We start from the raw sequence: 14904 nt of genomic DNA, 5'->3' as shown, positions 1-14904 counted from the left end.
CCTCAAACTGATAACAAGCATCTATGAAAAATTTACTGCTTTTTAATTATGAAAGAATGAATTTTTCCCTTAGATGTGAAGCAAAACAAGGATGCCCCTCTTTCACTAAAGTCATTCAATACTGTACTGGAGATTCAAGCCAGTGCAACAAGGGAAGAAAAAGAAATAAAAGACATTCACATTGGAAAAAAAGTAAAGCTATTCTTATTCAGAGATGATACGAACATCTGTAGAAGATATGATGGCATTTAACAAGTTTACAAGATACAAGATCAACAAATAAAACTCAATTGTATTCCTATATTCTCTCAAAAAAATTGGAAATTAATAATTAAAAACATTATTACTAACAATAAGATAAAAAACATGAAATAATTAAGGACAAATATGGCAAAAGATGTACAAAATCCCTAAATTGAAAAATACAAAGCGGTGCTGAGAGACTTTTTCAGAAATTGACAAGCTGATTCTAAAACTCATATGGAAATGCTAAGGAAATAGAATAGCCAAAACAAATCTGAAAAGCTTGAACAAAATTAAAAGACTAATTCCATGTGATATCAAGCCTTACTATAAAGATATAATAATCAAGACACTGAGGTATTTTGACAAATATAATCAAAGAGATCAATACCACAGAATATGGAATACAGAAACTAGTCCACACATATACAGAAAACCTGTTTTTTTAAAGTTGCAAAAGTAATTTAGTATTGAAGAGAAAGTGCTTAAACAATAAAACTTCTAGGAGAAAACAAAGTACCATACCCTTATGACAGGGAGTTAGGAAAAAATTTATTAGACAACACAAAAGCAAGATGCCAAAAAAAAAAAAAAAAAGATAAATTGGACCTTATTGAAATTTAAAACTTTTCTTTCAGAAAGACACTGTTACAGGAATGGAAAGGAAAACCACAGACTAAGGAAAAAAATATCTATAAACCCTGTATCTGATAAAGGACTTGTATTCAGACTACATAAAGGACTCAAGACCCAATCATCCCATCAGAAAATGACTCAATTGAAAAAAATAGTGGACAAAAAATTTGGACATGCCACTTTCAAAAGATATAAAATTAGAAAAAAGCATACAAAGATGATCAACATCATTATTCATTAGGGAAATGCAAGAAAGGTGGATTGAGTGGGTGCAGCTTTAGAAATGTAAGCTGACTTGGTCCACAGTTTACCTATTTCACTGGCATATAAAACAGTAAATCACTAGAATTCCTGCAGATGATCCTCAATTCCTATTGGAAAAAACCTTTAAGAATGCCTACTTATTAGGTTTTAATGAGAATTAGTGCATATTTCAATAATTACAAAATTATCCTGAATAAGTTTGATCACAATCTTTTATTTAGGCAAGAAACTGCCCTTCTAATAATCAAACATAAGCCCTACTCTTCTAAGAAATTTAGCCAAATCTGTAAAGGTACATGCCAAAGTATGAAAAACAGTAAATTCCTGCTTTAGCCATAATAAGAAAAAACAGTGAATTAATAACCTAACGAATGTTTTTTACAGCTCTCCCAGAGAAATTAAACTTTTCTCATCCGTAATGTATTTATTAATTCATTGAAAAGAGGTGGCCTCTCATAAACACTTTCAACAATTATACTAAAAATATTAAAAAGAATTAAGAACTAAAGAAAAAACCTTAGGCACAAATAAATATTAGGAATGAGGAGAACAAAACCACAGGTAATGTAAAGAACTCTGAAACTCTAACAAAATACTATGAGTATTTTTAGGTGCTTAATTTTAAAACATGGAAAATATAAAAAAGTTTTGAAAGAAATTAAATTATCAAAATAGATGCAAGATAAAAGAGAAATCAAATCAGGAGTCAAAAATCTGTTTAATGATAATAATAAAACACTCAGTCCAGGCATTTTTATGTATTAGTTTTATAAATCTGCATGAAACAGTTATCTAAATCAACACTTTCTAGGAAATACAAAATGAAAGGAATCTCTTAAATTTCACTCATGAGATTAGTATAAGAATGATATAAAACTAGACAAGGGTAAATAAAAGAAAGGAAAATTACAGGCCAATTCAATTATAAACTTATCTTCAAAATCCTAAATGATATATTAATAAATACAGCAATTTATTTAAAAAATACTTCATAACTATCCAGACTTTAACTCAAGAGCACAAGCTTGTTTTACCTTTAGAAAATCTATTAATTTAAGTAATTGTGTTAACAGGCAATAATAAATTACAGGCAATAAATAAAATTACAATCTCAATAGGAACAGAAAAAAAAAATCACTTGATAAAATTCAGCATTTATTCATTATAAAACTTCTAGCAACAAGGAATGGTAGGTGATTTCCTTAACCTGGAAAGGAGAATTTACATAAAAAAGATAGCAGATATACTCCATGGATCAAATTATTACAAATAGTCCCTTTAAAGTTAAGAACAATAGGAGGAGAGACTTGCGGAGGGATTACCTTCTATTCACCACTAACTAAACTGAAAATCTCAGCCAATGTAATATGATAATTTAAAAATAAGATAAGTATATCAGAGAGAAAAACAATTCTTGGTATTCACAGATGATGTAATCTCTAATATTCTATATTAGATAATCTACCAACTGCACCAATAACAGAGTGCAAGGAAGTTGCTGGATATACTATCACTTTACAAAAATTAGTTTAATTCTAGTCAATGGCAATTACAAAAAGTATTTTGCAAAATATCACATTTACAAAATCAACAAAAACACCAAAAATACCAAGGAATAAATCTAATATAGAAGTAATTTAATTGACATGGCAAAAAAAAACTAAATTTTTTAAAGGAGCAATCATTCTCCAAGTTGATCTGAAAATAAGATACAATTTACTCAAAACCCCAAAAGGATTGTTTATTGAATTTGACAAGGTGATCCTAAAATTCATATGAAAGAACAAAACACCCAAAGTAGACTGCACAATTTTGCAAAACAAGAAAAAGGGGGAGGATTTGTCCTATCAGATAACAAAATAAAGCTACAGCAATGAAAAGTGTGGCAATTGGCACAGATCATATAAGCAGACTGATGGAACAGAATGAAGTACCTAAAAACAAATCTCTATTTATATGGCAGTGAGGTATTGTATCAAATTAAAAGAAAGGATAAATTATTCAATAAATGATGCTGAGAAAGCTCGCTGTCTATTTGGAAAAAGTGAAACCTAAGTCATCTGAAAATCAAAATATTATAAGAATTTAAAATATTATAACAAATGTTGCTTTCTTCGTGGACTTGGAAGGGGGGAAATTTTCTTAAATTAGATTTTAAAAGGCCAGCCATAGGCCCACGCCCCACAGCAGCCGACCTGCCCGCCCTCCTTCTCCCCTCTTTGTCTGCCGGCCCGCCGCGCGGCGCCCATGCCCCGCAGCAGCCGACCCGCCCACCCTCCTTCTCCCCTCTTCCCCCTCCTGCTCCGGCGGCTCTCCAACCACCACGATGCCCTCTTCCACCTTCAACGGGTCCTCCGCCACCAGCCTCGACAGCCTTGCCACCCTCACCTTTCCTCCTCCAGAACAGCTACTGGGGGAGTGGAAACAATACAGAGCAGCTCCCGGAGCCACGACGAAAATCAAAGGGACAGCGTACCCCATCCTGGAACGGCTGACTGTCTGGGAGAACCAGCTCCGGTGAGAACACCGAGGGACGCGGGCTTTCCTGGGCGGGACGGCAAGCGGCCGGAGTCCCTCCCTTCCTCCTTCCCAGGCCAGCTGGCAGAATTGTGCAGGCGGTCCCATTGGGCCGCGGCGGCTGGCATCCCCACCACGCAAGGCCCCCCGGACCAACTGTAAGAGTTGGGTCGGAAATCCCCAGACTGCGGAGAACGGTGACCAGGAGGTCCCTTCCAAACATGCGACTCCCAGGTCTGGCTGGGAACAGTGCACTCTCCTGGGCTGCGGCAGCTGGCGCCCTTCCGCCGCGCTTGGCACCCCGGGCAGACTAGGAAATTTGGTCGGGCGCTCTCACGTGCTGCGGCGGCCGGCGACCCTCCCCACGTTCGGACCCCTGGGCCGGCTGGCACTCTTCCAAGACGCTTCGGCTGCCAAACCCCTACGGCGAGAGTTTTCCAGAGTTAAAGGACCCACAGCAACTTTTACTGGTGGATCCCGTAGACAAACGTGTGCCACGAGCGCCACCTACTGGGCAGGAGAAGAAAAACAGAACCCAGAGATTTCACAGAAAAATCTTTCAACCTGTGGGGTACAACACTCAGGGAAATCTGACTAAATGCCCAGACGCCAGCAGAAGATAACGGATCACGCTCAGAAAATTGAAAATATGGCCCAGTCAAAGGAACAAACCAATAGTTCAAATGAGATACAGGAGCTGAAACAACTAATGCTGAATATACGACAGAAATGGAAAACCTCTTCAAAAACAAAATCGATAAATTGAGGGAGGACATGAAGAAGACATGGGCTGATCAAAAAGAAGAAATAGAAAAACTGAAAAAACAAATCACAGAGCTTATGGAAGTGAAGGATAAAGTAGAAAAGATGGAAAAAACAATGGATACCTACAATGATAGATTTAAAGAGACAGAAGATAGAATTAGTGATTTGGAGGATGCAACATCTGAATTCCAAAAAGAAACAGAAACTATCTGGAAAAGAATGGAAAAATTCGAACAGGGTATCAGGGAACTCAAGGACAATATGAACCACACAAATATACGTGTTGTGGGTATCCCAGAAGGAGAAGAGAAGGGAAAAGGAGGAGAAAAACTAATGGAAGAAATTATCACTGAAAATTTCCCAACTCTTATGAAAGACCTAAAATTACAGATCCAAGAAGTGCAGCGCACCCCAAAGAGATTAGACCCAAATAGGCGTTCCCCAAGACAGTTATTAGTTAGAATGTCAGAGGTCAAAGAGAAAGAGAGGATCTTGAAAGCAGCGAGAGAGAAGCAATCCATCACATACAAGGGAAACCCAATAAGACTACGTGTAGATTTCTCAGCAGAAACCATGGAAGCTAGAAGACAGTGGGATGATATATTTAAATTACTAAAAGAGAAAAACTGCCAACCAAGACTCCTATATTCAGCAAAACTGTCCTTCAAAAATGAGGGAGAAATTAAAACATTCTCAGACAAAAAGTCACTGAGTGAATTTGTGACCAAGAGACCAGCTCTGCAAGAAATACTAAAGGGAGCACTAGAGTCAGACACAAAAAGACAGAAGAGAGAGGTATGGAGTAAAGTGTAGAAAGAAGGAAAATCAGATATGATATATATAATACAAAAGGCAAAATGGTAGAGGAAAATATTATCCAAACAGTAATAACACTAAAAGTTAATGGACTGAATTTCCCAATCAAAAGACATAGACTGGCAGAATGGATTACGACCCAGCAATACCACTGCTAGGTATCTACTCAAAGGACTTAAGGGCAAAGACACAGACGGACATTTGCACACCAAATGTTTATAGCAGCATTATCTACAATTGCAAAGAGATGGAAACAGCCAAAATGTCCATCAACAGAAGAATGGCTAAATAAACTGTGGTATATACATACGATGGAATATTATGCAGCTTTAAGACAAGATAAACTTATGAAGCATGTAATAACATGGATGGACCTAGAGAATATTATGCTGAGTGAGTCCAGCCAAAAACTAAAGGACAAATACTGTATGGTCCCACTGATGTGAACGGACATTCGAGAATAAACTTGAAATATGTCATTGGTAACAGAGTCCAGCAGGAGTTAGAAACAGGGTAAGATAATGGGTAATTGGAGCGGAAGGGATACAGACTGTGCAACAGGACTAGATAGAAAAACTCAAAAATGGACAGCACAATAATACCTAATTGTAAAGTAATCATGTTAAAACACTGAATGAAGCTGCATCTGAGCTATAGGGTTTTTTTGTTGTTGTTTTTTACTATTATTACTACTTTTATTTCTTTTCTCTATATTAACATTTTATATCTTTTTCTGTTGTGTTGCTAGTTCCTCTAAACCGATGCAAATGTACTAAGAAACGATGATCATGCATCTATGTGATGATGTTAAGAATTACTGAGTGCATATGTAGAACGGTATGATTTCTGGATGTTGTGTTAATTTCTTTTCTTTTTTTTTCTTTTTTTCTTTCTTTCCGTTAATAAAAAATATATATATATCAAAAAAAAAAAAAAAAAAAAAAAGGCCAGCCATAAAGGGAAAAAGTAGTAAATCTGACTGCCTCAACATTATGAATTACTATGCAATAAAGTTAAAAGACAATTCACAGATGGAGAGAAGAAAATGGGAAACATAACTAATACAGGATTAATATCTAGAACATGTAAAGAACTCCTTCAAATCTCTAAGAAAAAAACCCAAATAATCCAAAAGGAAAATGTGCAAAATGTAGAACTAACAATTGATAATAAAGACTTTATTGATATGATCGTGAAAAGGTATTAACTTTTTAGGTAACCAGATATTCAAATGAAAACAGAAATATCACTTCTCATTTATCAGACTGGCAACAATTAAAATAATATTGAGTGTTGGTAAGGATGTAAGGAAACTGGAACTCTTATATACTACAGGTAAGGATGTAAAATTAGAAAAAGCAGTTTATAAAATATTGCCAAATTGCTCCAAAGTTGAAGATGCCCCATACAGTAAGATCTAGCATGTCTCCTTCTGGTAATCACCCTAAAAAAACTTTTACTTATGTGGACAAAGAGACATGCACAAGGTGACATCAGTTATCCATCAACAGAGGAATACATAAATTATGATTATTCATATACTACAATCTATGCTACAGTTAAAATGAATAAACTGTATCTACAAGTACCACTAATGCATGGTATCGAGTGTTGACTAAAAAAGTTTGCAAGAAAATCCTATATATGTAGTATCATACCATTTATACAAAATTTAAAAACACACAAAATAATGTTTGATGAATGCACACAAAATATAAGAATAAAAGTGTAGATAGGCAGTATACTCAATAATCAGAATAGTGATTACCTCTGGAAAGGCAGAAAAGGGAATGGGATAGAGGAAATAATACATATCAGTAATTATCTGAAACAAATATGGCAAAACATCAACATTTTTTCAATCTGATAAGGACATGGGTTATGGTTATATTATTTTCTGAATATTGTATGTACATTAGAAATATTCTTTAATTAAATACAGAAACACTCTTTAATAAAATCAGATACAAACTGGGTAGTTATTCATCGTTAACAATACTTGACTCTCAACTTCTGGTATCATATAGCACTACATATTAGATTATTGCTATAAAAATATCAAGTAGAATGTCTTTTACTCAAAAAGAGATGAACCAACATAGTTGCCCATAATCTACTTAAATTTTTAGATACTTTTCTAGATTACTAGAGCTGCTAAATTAAGAGGATTTCTCCCAATGAAAAAAATTTTTAAAAAGAAAGAGAACAATAAATTCTATAAATATATACTTATCCATTTTACCTAATGTGCAAAAACTCAAAATTATTTATAGTTTGCAAATTGAACTATAACTTTCAGAGTTAAATGGATTTCAAGGAGTGTAAGGGTCAACGGACATCACTTTTAAAAATAATAATATCTGCATCTAAATTCAGCTCGAAGATTCCATGATATCATCATCAAACAGGACTAAGACACAAATTGCAAAAAAATCCACAACCATATATATTTTGACAAGTGAAATGCAAAGTGCAAACTAGCTGTTCACGGTCATTTCAAATGTTATGCCACCTACAACTCTTTCTGAAAGAAAAGAATTTGGAGAAAAGAACTTACAAATCAGTGATTATTTGAATAACTCAAGGTTTTACCACCAGATTTTCTTTTTGACAAAAATGAAATTGCTTCACATTTGTTCACTGAACTGTGAACTTTTAAAAAAATTTTTGTTACTTAGATTTTAATCAAAAATATGATACAGGAAATGTAATTGAAAATATGATACATGATACCTTTCATTTAAGGTACAAGATAGTATATAATAAAAAGTCTCCCTCCTACCCCAGTCCCCACGGACCCTCAGGAGAGACAATCAATGTTGATAGTGTTTTATGTACTTTTCTAGAAATGTTTTATATATTTTAACAGCTGTAGAATATTCCTTTCTGGAGACCTTGTAATCTGTTTGTTTCTATAACCAACAACTTACTTAATATAAGTGTATGTCTTTTCTCTCTGCTATGTCAAACCTGCAAGGACACCATCTAGTCCAAGCACCTGGTAATATAAACAAACAAACAAATATTTGTTGAATAAATGAATTAGCTAACAGACAAATTAGACTGTCAAGAGCCAGGGAGAAAAAGAAAAATGAAGTGGTAAAGGCAGGGACATACAACAAATTTCTTGTTATATATATATAGTATTGCCAGTTGAAAATGGGAGAAAAAACACATCATTTGCAAAAGCCAGTGGAAAATCCAGTTACATTTTCAAAAATCCAACTGACACACTTTTCACAAACTCATGCTTTGCATTAAGAAATGAATACCACTAGAGGAAGAAAATGTCCAAGATAGTGGCTGCTGGGAACGTAAATATATTATTCTAGATTTTCTTGATTAAAATAAGTTTCTAATACCAACACTATTATCTAAAACTTCTACTTATAAAATTCATGGATCTTTGGAGAAATTTCTATCTTCCAAAGATGTGTCTCAACAATAATAATTAATTTTCTTTATGTACTCTAAAGGGCAAGAATCCTTGATGAGAATACCTTCTAGGTATTAAATTTGCAGCAGATATTACATTTTTCTCAGAATTTATGTATTACATAAAAATGATAAAATAAACTATTATTTGAAATCTCTTCTTACAATAAAAAAGTGAATGGCTTTATTAAGGTAATGGAAAAACCTTAGCTGTTTACTAAGAAATGGAAAGACCTTGGTTGTCCATCAATTCACACTACTGCAAATCTTTTAGATACAGAGTTCAAAAGGTATGGGAAAATTAATGATAATACTACAGTTACTTGGAACAAAGCATTGAAAAGAGACTTGTAAATTTTATAGAACACAGAACACTCATGGCTGTTCTGGCCAGTAAAATATCCTGGAGTTCTCCTAAGTATAAGCTTCCTCCAATATAGTGGGCAAGTCTTTAAATGACACTGGTTCAAACTCGGCTTCTTTATCACCCTGTATCAGCAATCCTCTAACATAAGAAAGAATTTAGAATATTTATGAAAATAAACCAAACCAAGAAATAAATAAGTTCCCAAATGAATTGTTTTTGTTTCCTTTTAGGTACAACTTTGATTTTTAAGAAATGCTTTATTATATCACATGAAGCAAAAGCTGTCAAGAGGAGAGGGAAAAAGGCTAGGAATTTGAAATGATTTTGGGTTACTTTCTTTTACCCTCTCCTCCTCTAATTCCTTTTCCAAAAAAACAATTATCTCTCTCATGTGCTTGATACTAGCATGGACAAAATATTTTGAAACCATTTTTCTGTTCACTTTAATGCAGATTATTTTTGCCTATCTTAATTTATAAGATGACGAACAAGATTTAGGCAAAATTTAAATTTTATGTTCAGAAAGCTTATAAAAGGAGTGGTGGGACAAGATGGTGGCTTAGTGAGGGGTGGAATTTAGTTTCTTCTCTAGAGAAGCTAGTAAATAGCCAGGAAGAGTACAGAACAAATGCTGGGGCCACACCAATGACTGGACAAAGAGGGTACACCAGCCTGGGCAAGCTGGACTAGCAGTGATCCAACACAGAACTCTCACTAGATACAAAAGCAATGTTTCTCATACTCCAGCACTGCCCCAGGTAGGGCAGAATTAGCTTATCTCAGAGACATAGTAACTAGTCAGGTAAAAATTGTTAAATGACTAAAGACTGTATCTTTCAAAGAGAAAGGTGGGGCCCAGTGCAAATGGAATTCCTTCCTCAAGAAATTTAGGGCTGAGGGACTTTTGAAAAACTGAAGCAATTAACGCCAACCTCCAATCTCACCTCTGCTTCAACCAAGCACCTAGCAAGGAGAATCTACTGAAGTTATAGGCACCACACCATTTTACACTGGTGGGAAGCTGCAGGCAGACCCTCGCCACATTCTGGGCAGGATACAAAAAAACACAGACCCTAGAGGCTTCATAGGGAAGTCTGTCAATCTGCTGGGTCTAACCCTTAGGGAAAGCTGATGCAGGCAACTCTTTCCTCCTGAGAGTAGGCCAGTCCAGTCTGAAAAAAATCTTACTGGGCTCTAAAAAACAAGGCAACATAAGGCAGGACAAGAAACATAAAAACAAGAACTGAAAAATTCTGATCAGATAAACAGAACCTATGCTAAAGATCTAGAATAATTTGAACTGAATGTAAAAGAACAGGCAGAGAACAAAGCCATCCAGCAAGAAAATCCTAGGTAAAAGAATTAAAACAACCTCCAGAGTAAACTAATTAAGGAAATCAAATACCTAGACTTTTGCAAAAAATAACAAATCATACTAGGAAAATCAAAGATATGGCCCAGTCAGAGCAGTAAACCAACAATTTGAACAAGATACAGAAATTAAAACAACCAATGCAGGATGTTGAAACAGACTTGGAAAATGTCATCAAAAATCAAATCAATGATTTGGGGGAGAATATAAAGAAGTCATTAATCTAACAAAAAGAAGAAATCAAAAGTCTGAGAAAACAAATTACAGAACTTATGGGAATGAAAGGCACAGTAGAAGAAATGAAAAAAATAGCGGAAACCTACAATGATAGATTTGAAAAGGCAGAAGAAAGGACTAGGGAACTAAAGGACTGGACATTTGAAATCCAACACACAAAAGAAAACATTGGGAAAAGAATGAAAAAAATGTTAGCAGGGCCTGGGGAACTGAATGACAACATGAAGTGCATGAATATACATGTTATGGGTATCTCAGAAGGAGAAGAGAAGGGAAAAGGAGGAGAAAGACTAATGGAGGAAATAATCACCAAAAATTTCCCCTCTCTTTGAAAGATATAAAATTTACAGATCCAAGAAGTGCAGCATACTCCAAACAGAACAGATCCAAACAGACATACTCCAAGACACTTACTAATCAGACTATCAGATATCAAAGAGAAAGAGAGGATTTTAAAAGTAGCAAGAGAAAAGGAATCCATCACATACAACAGAAGCCCAATAAGAATACATGTGGATATCTCAGCAGAAACCACGGAGGAAAGAAGACCGTGGTATGATATTTTTAAGATTCTAAAAGAGAAAAACTGCCTACCAAGAATTCTATAACCAGCACACCTATTCTTCAAAAGTGATAATGAGATTAAAACATTTTCAGACAAACAATCATTGAGAGAATTGGGACCAAGGGACCATCTCGGCAAGAAATACTAAAGGGACCACTACAGACAGATAAGAAAAGGCAGGAGAGAGACTTGTGGAGAAGACTACAAATGACAACTATAGGTATAGGTAAAAAGGAAAAAAAAAAAAAAAACTAGGTATGACATATAAAATCTAAAACAGCAAAATGTTAAAAAAAAAAAACTACTGCCTTTAAAGTAAAAGCACTAAATGTTAATAGACTAAACTCACCAACCAAAGGACACAGACTGGCAGAATGGATTAAAAAAAACAGGACCCATCTACATGACACTCATTTCAGACCCAAGGTCAAAAATAGGCTGAAAGTGGAGGTTGGGAAAAGATATTTCACACAAACAACAATCAGAAAAGAGCAGGAGCAGTTATACTGACATCCAACAAATTAAGACTTCAAATGTAAAACAACTAAAAGAGTCAAAGAAGGACACTATGTATTAGTAAAAGGAGCAATTCAACAAGAAAACATAACAATCATAAATATGTATGCACTGAGCCAGAATGTTCCAAAATACATGAGGCAAACACTGAAAACACTGAAGGGAGAAATAGACACCTCTACCATACTAGCTGGAGACTTCGATTCCCCAATCTCATCAATGGATACAACATCTAGACAGAAGATCAATAAGGAATCAGATCATTTGAACAATAAAATAAATGAACCAGATTTAACAGATGTCTACAGAACACTACACCCCACAACAGCAGAATACACCTTTTTCTCAAGTGTTCATTGATCATTCTCAAGGATAGACCATATGCTGGATCACAAAGCATGTTTACACTAATTTCAAAAGACTGAAATCATAGAAAACACTTCCTCAGATCATAAAGCAATGAAGTTGGAAGTCAGGCAAAGGGCCAGAAAATTCATAAATATATAGAGGCTAAACAAACACTCTTAAACAACCAGTGAGTCAAGAAAAAAATTACAAGAAAAATCAGTAAATATCTCAAGGCAAATGAAGATGAAAACACAACATATCAAAATTTAAGGGATGCTACAAAGCAGTGTTAAGAGGGAAATTTACTGCCTTAAATGCCCATATTTAAAAAGAAAAAAGGTCAAAAATTGAGGAATTAACTGTTCACTTGGAAGAATTAGAGAAAGAACAGTAAACTAATGCCAAAGCAAACAAAAGGAAATAATGAATTAGAGCAAAAATAAAAAAAATTGAGAAAATGAAAACAATTGACAAAATGAACAAAACCAGAAGTTGGTTCTTTGAGAAAATCAATAAAACTGATAGACCCTTAACTAGATTGACAAAAAGAAAATAAGAGAGGACACAAATAAATAAAATCAGAAATGGAAGAAGAAACATAACCACTGACCCCACAGAAATAAGGGAGGTGATGAGAGGAACCTATGAGCAACTATATGCTAATAAACTTAACAACATAGATGAAATGGAAAACTTCCTAAAAAGGCAAGAACAACCAACACTGATTTGAGAATAAATACACAACCTCAACAAATCAATCACAGGTAAACAGACAGAATCAGTCATCGAGAAGCACCCAAAAAAGAAACTCAAAGACAACATGGCTTCACCTGTGAATTCTACCAAGTATTCCAGAAAGAATTAATACCAATCCTGCTCAAATTCTTCAAAAAATTTGAAGAGAAGGGAAGGCTACCTAACTCATTCTATGAAGCCAAAATCACCATCATACCAAAACAAGACAAAGACACTACAAGAAAAGAAAATTACAGACCAATTTCTCTAATGAATATAGATGTAAAACAACTCAACAAAATACCTACAAATTGAATCCAACATTAAAAGAATTACACACCATGACCAAATGGGATTTATTCTAGGTATGCAAGGATGGTTCAACATAAGAATATCAATTAATGTGATACCCTGTATCAACACATCAAAACAAAGTACATGAGCATCTTGGTTGATGCAGAAAAGGATTTGACAAAATTCAACATCCTTTCTTGATGAAAACACTTCAAAGGATAGGAAACGAGGGGAACTTCCTCAAAATGATAAAGGGAATATATGAAAAACCCACAGCTAACATTATCCTCAATGGGGAAAAAAGACTGAAGGCTTTCCCCCCAAATCAGGAACAAAATGGAACAAGAGAAGTATGTGCACTGTCACCACTGTTATTCAACATTGTGCGAGAAGTTCTAGTGAGAGCAGTTAGAGAAGGAAAAGAAATAAAAGCAGCCAAATTGGAAAAGAAAATATAAAACTCTCACTGCTTGCTGATGATATACCATATGTCAAATATCCTGAAAAATCCACAGCAAATCTCCTAAAGATAATAAATGAGTACAGTAAATTGGCAGGGTACAGGATCAACACCCAAAAATCACTGCTGTTTCTATACACTAGTAATGAGCAATCTGAGGAGGAAATCAAGAAAAAATCCATTTACAATAGCAGTCAAAAGAATAAGATATGGTACATGGGTGGTTCAGTGGTAGAATGCACACCTTCCATGTGGCATACACCAAAAAAAAGGAATAAAATATTTAGGAATAAATTTGACCAAGGATACAAAAGACCTATATGCAGAAAACTACAAGAAATCGCTAAAAAAAAACAGGGAAGACCTAAACAAATGGAAGGGCATACTGGTTGATGGATTGGAAGACTAAATATAGTGAAGATGTCAGTTCTACCCAAATTGATTATAGACTCAATGCAATAACAATTAACAATTAAAAGAAAGACTTCTATGACTTTGCAGAAGTACAAAAAAACCAATAACTGAATTTATTTGGAAGGGAAGGATGTCTTGAATAGCTAAAAATATCTTGAGAAAGAAAAATGAAGTAGGAGGTTCACACTACCTGACTTTAAAGCATATTGTGAAGCTACAGTGGTCAAAACAGTATGGTACTGGCATAAAGATAGATATACTGACTAATGCAATAGAAGAGAGTGTTCAGATGTAGACCTTCTCATCTATGGACAATTGATCTTTGATAAGGCAGTCAAGCCAACTCACCTGGGTCAGAGCAGCCTCTTCAATAAACAGTGCTTGGAGAACTGGATATCCATATGCAAAAGAATGAAAGAGGATCCATATCTCACACGCTTTTCAAAAATTAGCTCAAAATGGATCAAAGACCTAAACATTAGAGCTAAGACCATAGAACTTCTAGAAGAAAATGAACAGAAATAACATATAAAAATTGTAATAGGAGGTAGTTTCCTAGATCTTACACCCAAGGCACGAGCATTGAAGAAATAGATAAATAGGAACTTCTCAAAAATAAACACTTCTGTGCATTAAGAACTTATCAAGAAAGTAAAAAGGCAGCCTATGCAATGGGAGAGAATATTTGGAAATGCCATATCAGATAAGGGTTTAATATACAGAATATATAGATTCTTCAACTTAACAGCAAAAAGACAAACAACTCAATTTAAAAAATGGGCAAAAGACATGAACAGACACTTCTCAGAAGAGAAAACACAAATGGCTAAAAGGCACATGAAAACTGGCTATTAGGGAAATGCAAATCAAAGCCACAATGAGATATCATCCCACACCCACTAGAAGGACCATTATCAAAA

The 14904-nt window shown here is 34.7% G+C and overlaps 1 protein-coding gene across 6 annotated transcripts in view; it reads right to left on the bottom strand.

Annotated features, from left to right (window-relative positions):
- Positions 1-14904, bottom strand: part of FUT8 (fucosyltransferase 8) — a 330921-nt gene that overhangs the window by 152719 nt on the left and 163298 nt on the right. The window lies entirely within an intron of this gene.

Source organism: Tamandua tetradactyla, chromosome 12 (assembly GCF_023851605.1).
Source record: "Tamandua tetradactyla isolate mTamTet1 chromosome 12, mTamTet1.pri, whole genome shotgun sequence".
Classification (NCBI taxonomy): domain Eukaryota; kingdom Metazoa; phylum Chordata; class Mammalia; order Pilosa; family Myrmecophagidae; genus Tamandua; species Tamandua tetradactyla.
The sequence above is the reverse complement of the archived record's forward strand: the minus strand, read 5'-3'. Positions and strand labels throughout refer to the sequence as shown.